This window comes from Sminthopsis crassicaudata, chromosome 4, assembly GCF_048593235.1.
Source record: "Sminthopsis crassicaudata isolate SCR6 chromosome 4, ASM4859323v1, whole genome shotgun sequence".
NCBI classification, from domain to species: domain Eukaryota; kingdom Metazoa; phylum Chordata; class Mammalia; order Dasyuromorphia; family Dasyuridae; genus Sminthopsis; species Sminthopsis crassicaudata.
The window spans coordinates 259,842,660-259,858,136 of record NC_133620.1 but is presented as its reverse complement, the minus strand read 5'-3'; the positions used below and the strand labels follow the sequence as shown (position 1 = coordinate 259,858,136).

The window sequence follows — 15,477 nt, the reverse complement described above, 5'->3', positions numbered from 1 at the left end:
TATTATTATTTAGAATACACACCTATGGGGAATAAATAAAATGTAGTGTGTAGTTCCTAGTTGAGTACTGTTTTCAAGGCTGAATGATTAATGAAAAAAATGAATAAATGAACAAAAGAATGAAAAAGCACTTATGGACCTTACCATGCACAAAGTACTGGTATAAGTTCTTCAGATATAAATTGATGACAATTTAATACAAATAAATATCCATAGATAAACATTTCATTTTTACAAAAAAAAATTAGTTGACATTCTATATTAATTCAGAATAGCTATATGACTGCTGCAAGTAATGGAAAATTGCAAAGGATGACTTGTAGGAAATGAATGATAGCATCTTAGAGTCTCAGAGCAGGAAGAGAAAAACAAGGTCCAATGTTAATCAGAACAGCAATCTCACATTCAAAATTAGGTACAGGTAATCAAGTTCTTCCCTGCCATCTACATAACATGACATCTCCACTCAGATCATACCCTACATCACCTCTCCTTCCCTGCACCTCATTCTCTTTCCAGTTCTCTTTTATGTATTGTCTTTGTCTTTACACATTAAACAGGAAGGTCTTTGAGAGCAGTGACTATACTGCTTTCTTTTATTTGTATCTCCATGACTTAGCAGAATACCTGTCACATAGTAAAGCCCAGATCCTGCTCTACATGACAGTCCTTCAAATAACTGAAGGTAGCTATTTAAATCATTTTGCATGCCCACCTCTCACATCCCATTTACACATGATGAGGTTTGGCAAATGCAGAGAATTGGGAGAACCCTGCCCTGGACCAAACCTCATCACATTTACATACCTGTCTTCTCTATGATAAAAATCTCAAATTCCCACAAATGATTTTCTTAAGACCTAATTCTAAGTTCTCTAACCATCTCAGTTAAGTAACTTCTTCTAATCTACTCAAATTCATCAGTATCAATAGAACATAATTGTTCAGGTATGGTATGACCAGGATTAATTACATAAGAATAATCACATCCCTGGGAACTATCAATCCTTGTCTCATCCACTCCCAAACACATCCTAGACCAGGGGTTTCTATCTAGATTGGGATATATATATATATATATATATATATATATATATATATATATATATATATATACACACACACACACACACACACACAGAGACAGAGACAGAGACAAAGAGAGAGACAGAGACAGAGACAGAGACAGAGAGAGAAACAGAGAGAGAGAGAGAGAGAGAGAGAGAGAGAGAGAGAGAGAGAACAGAGAGAGAGAGAAACAGAGAGAGAGAGAGAGAGAGAGAGAGAGAGAGAGAGAGAGAGAGAGAGAGAGAGAGAGAGAGAGAGAGAGAGATCCAAGGGAGAATGAGAAAATACAGAAAGGGAACATAGGAAATATTTTGGTAAATAACTATATTACTGAAATTAATCTTATTTTATTTCTTATGAGCATATACATATGAGCACATTCTAAAAACTAGAATTTTGTCATTCTGAATACCTTCAAAGGAAGGTTTTATTATGAACATGTATGCTAAGCTGTAGAATGTTTTTTTTTTTTCCTTCATTCTGATTAGGGACAATGGGAAGATATACTAAGAGACACATGGTAGAGAAAAGGAAGAAGACTTAAAACCTAAGCAATACACATCAATTAATTATAAGCTAACAATGCAGTACCTTTTTCTTCTTCTTTTTTTGACTGCCACATGACACTGTTGATTTAGATAAAGCTTTGAATCCATTAAAACATCAGAACTTTTTCACACAGACTTTTCATAAATTAAGAGAAAGAAAGTACTTTAGAGGTTACTAGTTTGAACTTTTCATTTTACAGATGAGGAACTGAGGCAAAAAGAGAGGCTAAGTGATTAATCCAGAGTAATTAATCAATTTAAGTATTTACACCAGGATTCAAACTCAGGAATTCCTGATTCCAGGTCCAGCAATCCATCCACAAGATTCTCTCCTTTTATACTTGTACAGAAGATTTTCTGAACCAAAACACAAGACTTTACCATTATCTCTATTAAATTTCATCATATTAATAAATTCAGTCTGTTATTTCACCCGCCAAGATCTTTTTGGATGATGTATTTTCTCACTCAAAAAACTGGCTTTCACTCACGGATTTTATGGAATCTGCAAAGTGAATAGGCAAGCCATAAATGTATTCAAGCAAGTTATTGATTAGGTGCTTGATAATTTTATTAACTGACTGATATGTTGAAGAAACAAGTCCAAGTAGAGATCCTTGGGCAGCTTCACCAGAAACTTTTCTCCGAGATGCTTCAACATATTAATAATTATTCTTTGGGTACATTTCTCCAAACAACACTGAATCTGCCTAATATTAGCATGTATTAAATACCTACTTTGTGACTGAGACTGTGTTAAGCTCACTATCTCTACTATTGTATAAACCCAAACACTTTAACTTTTTCACAAGGTATTATGCCAGATTATAAAATCCCTTACTATAAACCAGATGTATATGTTATATCTACAGCATTCCCCCTTCATCTTCCATTCTAGCAACTCTGTCAAAAAAAAAAAAAAGAAAAGAAAAAGAAAAAAAGAAAAGAAAAGAAATAATACTAGCTTGGCATTCAAACACACATTGGCAACAGGGCTCAGTCCTTTGTGGTCTAACCCACTAGCAATTCATCTCTTTAATAAAAATTAAAAAAAAACAAATTTAAAAAGAAAATATTTAATGTTAATTTTTAGAAAAAAAATCATAATAACAAATCTCAAATAAAAGTCAAACTCATTATTTTATGATTTAAAGATTTCACTTTCTTTCCCTTCTTCAAAATATCACTTGCTCAATCTGATGAAGTATAGCTCCTAGGGAGAATGTAGCAATTTCTCAGACACCCTAAGGCTACTGAGTCTACAAATAATGCTGCCTGTAGATCCATGAGCCAAAGAATTCAATGAGGGGAGCTACTCTACCTTTCAAAGAGAGTGGCTGCTCCACCCTCTATTCAATATCCCTTAAGAGGCCATAGAATTCAGTAATGGTTGCAACTCCACTCCTATCACTCCTCAATTGTACCTCTAAGCAAAAAATTAGCATACCTGTGACTTGAACCTGATATTTGCTTTTCTTTCCTATAAAATTATCTTCTTGCTTCTGGCTCTTTGCTAAATTCTGTTGGAGTTTAGTCCACTTCAATTGGTGTTACAATTATAATAAACTTTGCCCCTTTGATAAGGTTTAGATTTGGGGTACCCAAATGAAATTAGGATTTCTGGTGGTCAGAGAATTAAATGAGATCTAATGGCAGGTTTGGGGTTCAGGGAAAATGGAGCTCTCCAGCAACCCCTTTGGATTTGGCACAAGGGTAGGGAGTTTTGGGGAACTACCTTCTGGTGGTGCAAGAGTCCCCTGTAAAGGAATTCACAGACCCAAAAACCTAGATTGATAAAAGAGATTTATTATGGGGTTTGGAAGTTATATTAAAGTCTAGTTAAGGAAATAGGTGATGAAAAGAGAAGATAACACTGGAAACAGTATTCCAGTGGGTAGAGACCCTTTGGCATGCCAGGTGTAGGGCTAGCATTTTTGGAACCTCTGCAAAGAAAGTATTTTAGTTTGGCTCTTTCTATAAATGAGAGATTTAGCTAAAAGGGGCCCATGGGTGGAGTCCCAAATTGGCTCAGATCTGATAGGGGCTGTGAGAGGCCAAGTTGGCTCAGATCCCATGGGGGCTGGGACAAGCCCTGATCTCCTATTGGAATTCAAAGGGGTGCTTTTGACCAGGATTTGTGAATCAAAGATCCTAGCTTCTTGAATTGATAATGCATCAGCCAGGAGGGGCTGGGAGTAATCTGAATGGATCACAAATCAGTTTCTTAAAGGGACCACAAACCACTTCACCTTGACTAGGGTTTGTGTCTGAGCCTGCAAATTCTTTTGAGACACCTTCTGACACTGTTCTAGAACCCCAATCTTTTTGGATCTCCTTTGAACCCCAGCAAATTCTATAACATCTTGTATTCCCTGTGATTTCTCAAAGTTAACAGCTTGGTAATCAAATCCATACCCTCATTGAGAAATTTAGGATTTACAATAATCCCTTCTACATTATGGAGGCTAAAGATACAGCATTTCTGTGATCTAGAAAATCCATATAAAATGTTTTGGCCCTCCCACTGTACTAGAGAAGAAGTCTAATTTTTTTTTTTCTTTTTCTTTTATGAGATGCTTACAGTACCTTATTGTAAAATTTGGGTAAAGTATTTGGTCATAAGTCTGTGTTGTCTCCTGGCCTTCATATATTAAAGGAGGAGGGAAACTCTTCCCTTTACTGAATCTGTGTTCGCTTTAAGATTATCACTCTGAACCTTTAAATTGTGTCCCCTTTCTGATCTCAGAGATTAGGATCTCCCAGGCTCCAAGGAATATAGAGTCAGGGCCCATCTTCCCAGGATAAGAGAAACAATACTATTCAAGGGCAAATCAACTCCCATTCATCTTTTTGAAATCCTAAATTCTCATTCAATTGAGAAATCCTGGTCTTATTAATGGGGGTTGAGGTCCCTTTAAGATTCCTTTCTTATTGCCCAACCCATGGCTGACCTTGATTCACAAATCCTGGTCAAAGGCACCCTTTGAATATCTGGGCCCAGCCCTCACCTGATCTGAGCTAACTGAAAAGCCTGCTGAGAATTTGGGGGGTACCGCCCATCTTCTAGGTATAAAAGAAACGAGCCAGAGCACTCTCTTCCCAGGAGCCCTCCCAGCCAACACATGGTATCTATCCTTCCAGCCATGTAAGGGTTCCTGCCCACCCAGCGGCCACCTCTGGCCCTGGCATCTTTCTAACTGAGCTTTACTTCCAAATTCCTACAATAAACCTTTTATTTATCAATCTAAGTTTTCGTGGCTGTAAATTCATTTACAGGGGTCACTGCACCTCATGGGATTATCTTACTATCTATGTGCCGAGAAATGGGATTCCCCTTTTTCTGTCCCTCATTATCAGCTCAAGCTGTCCCAACCCCCCACCAAGATACCCAACCTTCCTTCAGCTCAATTCCTTGCAGAGGGCCAAGCAATTTGCTAGGACCCTGCCTGCTGAGCATTCTCAGTGTAAGATTCCAATTTCCCAATAGGGCTTTGCCACTTTCTATCCAACAATAAACTTTCATTTTACAATTAATTATTAGGGAATAAATGGAATCTTTCACTTTAAACCTGCGGCCAATTGAAAGGGGATTTTTAATAACTCTCTTATTGCCACTAACCTCATCACCACCAGGAACTAAAGGGATACAAACCTCATCAATATCACCTGATGCTTCCACCAAACTCCCAAATAATTCCCATTTAATTTCTTATGGTGATCCATGATATAGCAAAAACGCATTCAAGAAAGTCACAATATGAAGAGGATAACTATCATTCATCTATGTAGTTAGGTGACCCAGTCTATTGAGCCCTGCACTTGGAGTCAGAAAGAGCTGATTTCAAATTTGGCTTCAGAGATTTAATGCTTTTGACCCAGAGCAAATCATTTGACTTCTGATTGTTTCAGTTTCCTTATTTTTTAATTTGAATAACAGAATCTACTTCTTGGGGTTGTTATGAGGATGAAATGTGATAAAATTTGTAAAATGTGTTGTAAATCCTTACAACATTACATAAATACTAGCAATAATATCATTGTTATGGGGTCTAATGATGTGACATCATTCTGAAAACAGCTTACTGCTATCTTTTTTTTTTTTTTTCTCTTCTTAGTTTCCAATTCCCTGATGACTATTCTTCCTATGCCAAAGGTCATTTTATTTGGAGAGGAGTAATTGTTTTCCTTGGTAGAAAATCTAATCATAACCTTTTATACCAGGAGTACATTTTGTCCTATTCCATTTAAAAATAAGCACTGTGGCAATTTTCTCCCTTTCAGAACAAATGACTATTACTTAATAAGGTAAAACATACTCTTTAAATTACTTAGGTATTATAAATGTTTCTCTTGGTTAGACATCTTACTATGAATAAGCCTGGCTAATTTACACCATGTCCAACCATCAGGTGGAGCTGGAGTTTTTAATGTATCCTTATGTACAGTCATGGATACTGGATTTTGTAGAAATGGCTTTTTCCTCCAGGTTTACCTAGATTTTTGTGGATTTATATCAGAAAACTTAGGAGTTTAATGGCATGTCTTGAACTTTACCTATTCATTTTTTAACCATTCCTTTTTCTTCCTCTGCCCCCAGCCCTTAGAACTAGATAACTTCTAAACACTCATCCTCTTGATTTGCACAGAGACAAAGAGGAAAAATGTCCCCACATGTTCTGAAAGATATGATTTTAAAAAGTCTTTCTAACCTGATTTTGGAAATATCATAGACTCAGGGTCATATATTTAGAGATGGAAGGGATCTTTGAGGTTATCAAGTCCAACTTCTCATTTTAAAATGAGAAAATGAAGGATAAAGAGGTTAAGAGATTTGTGCCATGTCAGGTTGAGAACTCCAATGTAATGTAATACAGTATGAATCAATAAACGACAGAGCCAGGATTTCAGTTCAGCATACTTTACACTATATTTGTTTTTAAAAAAATTTGAACATAGATGCTATTGTTTTTCAGTCATGCCAGTCTCTTCATGACCTTATTTCGGATTTTCTTGGCAAAGGCACTGGAATAGTTTTCCATTTCCTTCTCTAACTCATTTTACAGATAAGGAAACTGAGGTCAACAGGGTTAAGTGACTTACCAAGGGTTATACAGCTCAGGTCTAAGGTCATATCTGAACTCAGATCATGACTCCAGGCCTTGAACTCTATCTACTAGCTGTCCAATGCAGATTCTGTTCTGCTCTAACCTCTTACTTTTATTTTGTGGGTCTCTCTCTCTTACCTAGTTTTATTCACTGATTGGATGTTACCTCAGTCAAACTAAGACCTTAGATCATAAAGATCATCCAAGGCCAGATCTAGTCATTCCAATCTATATCGTGCCAGGGTCTAGTGGAGGAGAAGGTGAAGCTGGTGACTTTGTGCAGCCTTTCCTCATTTAAACCTAATTCATTGCATGTTACTGTATCTCTCTCTCTCTCTCTCTCTCTCTCTCTCTCTCTCTCTCTCTCTCTCTCTCTCTCTCTCTCTCTCTCTCTCTCTCTCTCTCTCTCTCCCTCTCCTCCACCTACACCATTTCATGGTCTTTGAGATTGAGGGACAAACAACAGCCTCTGTGGGTAGTAACAGAAACTGCTCACTGAAAACCCAACTGGAAGTGATCCGTCAGTCAACAGAGCTCTTCTGTTTTCCTTCCCTTCTTCCCTTCTTCAATTTTTCCTCTCCTTCCAAAAGTAAATAGTAATTATTTCAAATTTGGCCAGAAAATCATAGAATCTTTCCTTCCTAGATTGATTGTTTTCTTGCCATTCTCTACCTCATTGCTTACCTATTCTTACTCAGTGATTGGACATTGCCTCAGTCAAATTAAGACTTGTTAGGGAGCTTTAAAAGGCCAAGGTTTCCCACTGCATCCAGGGCTACCTCCAGTCATCCTGATCAATATATAAGCAGTGAACTCAGATGGCTACAGAGGAGAAAGTGAGGTTGATGACTTTGCACACTTAAAGTGAGCTCCCGTATCTCACTCACTTGTATGTCATAGCATTTATCTCCCTAATATCATGATCCACTTCGAGAATGAAGGATAAACAACAACTCATTGGGAATAGAGACTTCTATTGTCTCTAGCCTTATAAACTTTCCACAAAACTTATTTTTATCATTCCTCCAACTTGGTCCCTTCAAAAAAAAAAAAAAAAAAAACTAATGCATTCAGAAACAAAATACATATTAGTAATTATTTCAGACATCTCAGACTATTCTATATATCACTTTAGTCCACTAACCAAATTTCCCAAAACGTAGGTCATTTTTTAAAGCAATAAGGAAATAGGCACAGTGCATATCCAGAAACTATTTTCATTTAGTAGCACTTAGAACTCAAGATCTGATTCTACCTGATCCAAGACTTGCATTAATATCATGCATCAGTTTTCAATAAAAAGGCATGGCCTGTATCTCAAAGAGCTCATAGAAAGGAGAAAGAACCCACATGTACAAAAACATTTGTTGTAGCTCTTTTTTGTAGAGGCAAAGAATTGGAAATTTAAGGGATGCCTATCAGCTAAGGAATGACTAAATTATGGCATATGAATGTAATGGAATATTATTGTTCTTTACAAAATGCTGAGGCATACACAAAAATTGACTATACATTAGGGTATAAAATCTCAAAATCAAATGCAGAAAGACAAAAGTAAAGGTATCTTCAGATTATGATGCAATAAAAATTACATGTAATAAAGGGCCAGGAAAAATAGACAAAAATTAATTGGAAACTAAACAATATAATCCTAAAGAATGAGTGGGTGAAACAACAAACCATAGACACAATTGATAATTTCACCCAAGAAAATGACAATTATGAGACAACATACCAAACTTTATGGGATGTAGCCAAAACAGTTCTTAGGGGAAGTTTTATATCTCTAGATAATTACTCACATAACATAGAGAAAGAGAAGATCAATTAATTAGGCATTTAACTAAAAAGGCTAGAAAAAAGCAAATTAACAACCCCAATTAAATACCAAATTTGAAATTCTGAAACTAAAAGCGATTAATAAAAAGATTTTTTTTTTTTTTTTGAGACTGGGGTTAAGTGACTTGCCCAGGGTCACACAGCTAGGAAGTGTTAAGTGTCTGAGACCACATTTGAACTCAGGTCCTCCTGAATTCAAGGCTGGTGCTCTATCCACTGCACTACCTAGCTGTCCCTAATAAAAAGATTAATAAAAATTAATAAAACTATTGAATTAATAAACAAAACTCAAAGATGGCTTTATGGGAAAAAACAAAATAAACTTTTACTTAATTTGATTAGAAAAAGGAAAGAAGAAAATCAAATTGTTACTATCAAAATGAAAAGGGTGAATTTTTCATCAGTGACAAGTAAATTAGAGCAATAATTAGGAGCTATTTTGCCCAATTCTACAGCAGCAATTCTGACAATCTAACTTAAATGGATGAATATTTACAAAAATATACATTGCCCAAATTAACAGGGGAGGAAATAAATTACTAAAATAGTCCCATTTTAGAAAAAAAGGAATTGAATAAGCTATTAATCAACTCCCTAAGAAAAAAATCTCCAGGGCTGGATGGATTTACATGGGAATTTCACCAAACAATTAAAGAACAATTAATTCTAATACTATGCAAACTATTTGGGAAAATAGGGAAAGAAGGAGTCCACCATAGATATGCTGATAAGTAAATGACATAGGGTCAAAACAGAGTAAGAAAATTATAGACCAAATTACCTAGTGAACATTGATGCAAAAATCTTAAATAAAATATTATCAAAGAGATTAAGGAAAGTCATCCCCAGTATAATACATCACAACCAAGTAGGATTTATACAAGGCATGTAGGGCTGGTTCAATATTAGGAAAACTATTAGCATAATTGACTCTCTCTCTCTCTTTCTCTGTGTGTATGTGTGTGTGTGTGTGTGTGTACATATACATATATATATATATACATAATATATATATATTAATGGTGTTTTTCTTAAAATGATGAATAGCATCTATTTAAAACCATCAGCAAGCATCATTTGTAATGAGGACAAACTAGAACCATTGTCAATAAAACCAAGGGTGAAACAAGTTTGCCCACTATCAACATTACTATTCAAAACTGTATTCAAAATGTTAGTTTTAGCAATAAGAGAAGAAAAGGAAATTAAAGAAATTAGAGTAGGTAATGAGAAAACCAAATTATCACTCCTTGTAGATGAAATAATGATATACTTAGCGAATCCTAGATAATCAACTAAAAAATTCACGTTAGCAAAGTTGCAGGATACAAAATAAATCCACACAAGTCATCAGCATTTTTATGTTATCAGCAAAATCCAGCAGCAAGTGATGAAAAGAGAAATTCTGTTTAAAATAACTGTAAATAATATAAAATATTTGGGAATCTACTTGCCAAGGCAATGTCAGAAACTATATGAACACAATTACAAAATACTTTCCAAAGAAATAAAATTGGATTTAATCAATTGGAAAAATATCAAGTGCTCATAGGTATAGAGGGCTGAAACTCTTAAAAGGTAACCTGGTTATTATATAATTGTCAATGGATTCTTGAAGAAAAGGTTTCTAAGGTTCCTCTTAAAGGACCAACTATCTTTACAGATGCATCCAAACATAATATTCATGCTATATACTCTTGTGACTTAAACTATAAAGAGAGTAGTCAGAACTCCTTTTCAGTCCACTGAGCAGAATGAACTGTATGCAATCAATCATTCTAGCTCTTACTTATGATCCAGGAGATGTAAATATAATATCTGATTCGGCCTATTCAGTAGGTGTAGTACAAAGAATTACCAGAGCCCAAATAAAATTTGTAGCCTCCAATATATATCAGCTCTTTAAGGAACTTCAAGAGCAAGTGAGAAAGCATCCAGATAAGATTTATATCTTGCATGTCCACTCTCATAGTGGACTTCCAGGTCCAATTTTTTATGGTAATTCAAAGGCAAATAGCCTTCTAACCATGTTAGCCAAATATTCCTTTATTTTAGGCAGCCCAAGAATCTCATTCTAAATATCATCACGCAGCTCGAGCTTTACATTTGCAATTCGGGATAACAAAACAGGAAGCTAGGAGCATAGTAAAAGCCTGTACAGCTTGCCTTCCTTTCCACACTCCAATGCTCCCTCCAGGGAAGAACCCTCATGGTTTGAGACCCAATGAAATTTGGTAAATGGATGTGACCCATTATAAATCTCTTGGCTGTCTGTCTTTTATCCATGTTATAGTAGACACGTTTTCAAGATTCACTTTTACAATATCAGCAGCAAAAGCGACAGCCCGAGTGGTCACTGAATTCCTTATACAAGCATTTGCAATGATGGGTGTGCCACAAGCAATAAAAACAGACAATTGACCTGCATATACTTCTAAACATTTTGCACATTTTTTTTGCATACTATCATATTTTCCACACCACTGACATACCTTTTAATCCTCAAGGTCAGGCAATAGTAGAGAGGAGAAATAGAGGCATCAAGACATTCCTCCAAAAACAAAACAAAGGGGAAACCACAGGTAACCCTAGAGAACTTCTAAATCTAGCTCTTTATACTATTAACTTCTTGATTTTTGACAAAGATGCACTGGCTCTGGCAGACAGGTTTTATTACCCACTGGAAGGACAGTGTCCAGTGCGAGCAGCTCCACTGTCTTTAGTTAATCATCAAGTCATGTAGAGAGATCCAGAAAGTGGTGAATGTAAGGGACCAGATAGGTTAACTGCTTGGGAGAGGGTTTGCATGTATCTCTACAGATGGAGGAGGAATCAGAGGGGTGCCAATGAGCCGTATTCACCTTTTCCATTGGAGAGAGATGGAGCAGACCCTTGGAACGATGGAGAAGACGCAAGAAACATTGGGTGGTCCCATTGCTGATTGTGCCCACCACTGCAAGAGCCTGGCAGTTATGGCATTTGACTCATAGACATCAAAAATTAGAAACCACCACACACCTCTCAGACTGGATAGGATGACAGGAAAAGATAATGATGAATGTTGAAGGGTATGTGGTAAAACTGGGATATTAATACATTATTGTGAGAAGAACCAAGAGATCATTGTGCATGGCGACAGGAAGACTATACAATGATCAGTTCTGATGGAAATGACTATTCAACAATGAGATGATTCACGCCAGTTCCAACAGATGGAGAATGTCATCTGCACCCAGAGAGAGGAGTATGGGGACTGAATGTGGATCACAACATAGTATTTTCACTTTTCTGTTGTTGTTTGCTTACATTTTGTTTTCTTTTTCATTTTTTCCATTTTTGATCTGACTTTTCCAGTAAACTTATAAATCCACACTCAGTCTCCACAGTCCTCCCCACCAAAAAAAACCCCAAAAAAACAAAAAATAAATAATGAGCAGGCTGATTTCAGTAAAGTCTGGAAAGGCTTACATGAACTAATGCTGAGTGAATTCACCAGAACCAGGAAAACATTGTACAAATAACAGCAAGATTATGTGATAATTAACTATTATATCTTCTCAGCAACACAGTGATCTAAGACAATGGCAATAGTCTTGGGATGGAAAATGCCATCCATAGCAAGAAAGAGAACTATGGACTGAATGTGTATTGAGGCAGAATTTTCACCTTTTTAATTTGTTTCTTTGCTTTTTGTTTCTCATTATTTTTCCTCTTTTGGTCTTTCTTGCGCAATATAATAAATATGGAGATATATTTAGACTTGCACATGTATAACATGTACCATACTGTTTGCCATCTTGGGGAGGGAGAGAGGTAAAGAAGGAAGGGGAAAAAAATTGAAACACAAACCATTATAAAAATGGATGGTGAAAATGATCTTTAAATGTATTTAAAAATAAAATACTATTGAGAAATGATTTTTAAAATTAAATTAAACATAAAGATATTGGCATTTTCAAAATTATTTTAATGCATTTAACACAACTTTTAGAACAAGAAACACTGGGTTCATAAACTTAGTTCAGGATTAATCAAATCTAAGGCATCAGTCCCATTCAGGCCTGCCCTGAGAAGAGAATAAAAAGGTTTTTCCTATGCTTCCTCAGAGTATACACTACAATATCTATGTAGCTTTGCATACTTCTGGCTGCATTTGAATGTCCTGCTTTGTTATATAATATAATGTATGCTCTTAGATAAATTTCCTAACCTCTTTGGGACTTAGTTTCCTTTTCTGTTAAATAAGGAGAATGGATTAGGTGTTCTCAAAGGTCCTTTCCATCTGTAAATGCTATGAGCTCATGATTTTTAAAAAGCTTCATCATATGAGTGAAAAAAATCCATTATATTTGTAATTCTAATTATTTTACTTATATTTGTTTATAAATTTCTTTTTGTAATTATTTTAAAACACATCAGGTTTTACTTTATGATTAAACTTAAGCTTTTGTGGTAGTTTAAATTCAATGAATGTTTGGCCTTCTGCCTTGAAAAACCACCTGGTTATGCAATATTCATGAAATAAATGCATAGTTTGTCATAATTGCACTTAGCTAGTGAATCTCACTTAAATGAAAAGTCAGATCTTGGAAATGTTTCGTTATTTCCATTTGCATTTACTTTTTTTCTAAATCTAAGGAAAAGAAGATTCATAAGAACGAACTATTTTGATAATGGTTCAGAACTAAACAAAGAAGTAGTGAGCAGTATACAAACTTATACATACTAAAATATAAACATAATAAGAAATGATAAAATCTAATGTGTGTGAAAACATTTTAGAAGTAATGAAGCAATGCAATGAGTCATATAAACTAACCATATTTTTGTAAGCTGAATTTCAATAATACAATTCCATTTATCCCTAAATATTAAAAAACAGAAAAGAAAACTTAGTTGTACAAAAATAATAAAAGTTATTTTAAACATAATATCTGGTATCATTTAAAACAACAAAATCTTCAAAAACTTTGAGAATAACTAACTAAAGTATATTTAATACTCATGCAATAGAGTGATACATAAATGTATATGCATATTATATATTCATACATATATAAATCATCCAAGAGAATATAGAAAAATCTTTATAAAATAATTTAATATATATTCAGCAGAACCAGAGCCTTATATACACTGATGGATAAGAAGGAAGAAGGAAGGAAGGCAGGAAGGAAGGCAGGAAGGCAGGAAGGCAGGAAGGAAGGAAGGAAGGAAGGAAGGAAGGAAGGAAGGAAGGAAGGAAGGAAGGAAGGAAGGAAGGAAGGAAGGAAGGAAGGAAGGAAGAAAGGAAGGAAGGAAGGAAGGAAGGAAGGAAGGAAGGAAGGGAGGAAGGGAGGGAGGAAGGAAGGAAGGAGGAAACAAAGAAGGAAGGAGGGAGGAAAGAAGAAAAGAAAGAAGGAAAGAGGGAGGGAGGGAAAAAGGGAGGAAGAAAGAAAGGGAAAGAAGGAAAGAAGGCGGGAGGTAGAACAGACTATAAATGTAGAACAATAGAATTTGACAAATGAAAAGGAGAAACGAGAATCAGAAAACTCCAAGATTCTAAGTTCAAAACCCTTTCTTCATCTGCCCTCCCCCCTTTTTCATCCTTTTCCCTTCCTTTCCACTCCTCATTTAGTCCACTAACTCTTCCAGATCTTTTTCACGCAAACTGCCATCAAACTAGTTCTCCTCCATCTTGGAGATATCAAAGTGACCCAATGTAAGACATTGTTTTATGACTGAACTTCATTTTATTAGCTTAAGGTCACTATTCTAGTTTATTAAGATCTATATAGCTCCTGATTCTTTCATCTATCCAGTGTGTTAGCTAACTCTCCCAGCTTTTTGTCCTCTGCAAACCTGCCATCTATATTTTTACAAAAGGCCTGAAAGGAGAACAACAGTGTTAGCAATTCAACTTAGCAAACAAAAATTAAGCCCATTATGTGCCAGGCTGCGTGCTAGCCATGGAAAACCAAGTTTCAGCTTATGTAGTTCTCATAATCAATGGGCCACACTTTATTGTTGAGCAATAATAAGTGTGATTTAAGTATTCTAAGCAGAATGTTAGGAGAACAATGAGAAGGCATTCAGCTAGAGAGAAATATGAAGTTTCATGAAGAAGTACGTGAAATGGGCTTTTAAAGCAAAAGATTTCCACATGTGAGGCTATAATAGCAGTTCTTTCCACCAAAGATGGAAAAATTCTATATACAAATGAATGAGCCAATAAGAGAAGATTGTAATTGAAAAAAAATGACTTTGAAAAGGTAATTTAGGATCAAATTATGAAAGCCCTGTTAGACAAGACTAAGAAGTTTTTCTTTTATCACGTACATGATGGAAAACTGTTGAAAGTATTCTGACACTGCATTAGTAAGAAAAGGATGGAAACGGTATTAAAAAAGGTAAGAATAGAAATAAGTTAAAGAGACAAATGAGAAAGATATTAGAACACATATTGTAATCTATTATTATATATAATATTATTTGTAATATAATTCATATTACATAATTTTATAAAACAAATAGTTGCTTGAGCTAGGGTAGTGACAGTGAGAATGGTATAAGGATTTGCATTCAAAAAGGATAACTACTGATTGGAGGTGGATTTTTGTACCTGCATATGGGGTAGCAAGAGAGAAAAGACAAAGGTCTGGGAGAATGGATAACTGAGAAGATCATAGAATCATAGAATTAGATCTAAAAAGGACTTGAGAGATAGTCCAACACACTTATTTTACAGAAGAAGAAACCAATATTCTGAGTGGTTAAATGCTTTGTCCAGAGTTCACATAGCTAACTGTCTAAAAAGATTCAATTCAGTGCTCTCTACATCACAAGTTTCAAACGTAGGAACATCAATACTCCCACAAGCATTAGGAATCAGATTAAAATGTAAGTGGGAAATACTGGACAAAACAAACAAAAATATA

At 35.3% G+C, this 15,477-nt stretch overlaps 1 protein-coding gene across 1 annotated transcript in view; it reads right to left on the bottom strand.

The window, feature by feature from the left end:
- The window catches only part of HMGCLL1 (3-hydroxy-3-methylglutaryl-CoA lyase like 1), a 233,614-nt gene that overhangs the window by 147,750 nt on the left and 70,387 nt on the right, over nucleotides 1-15,477 (bottom strand). The window lies entirely within an intron of this gene.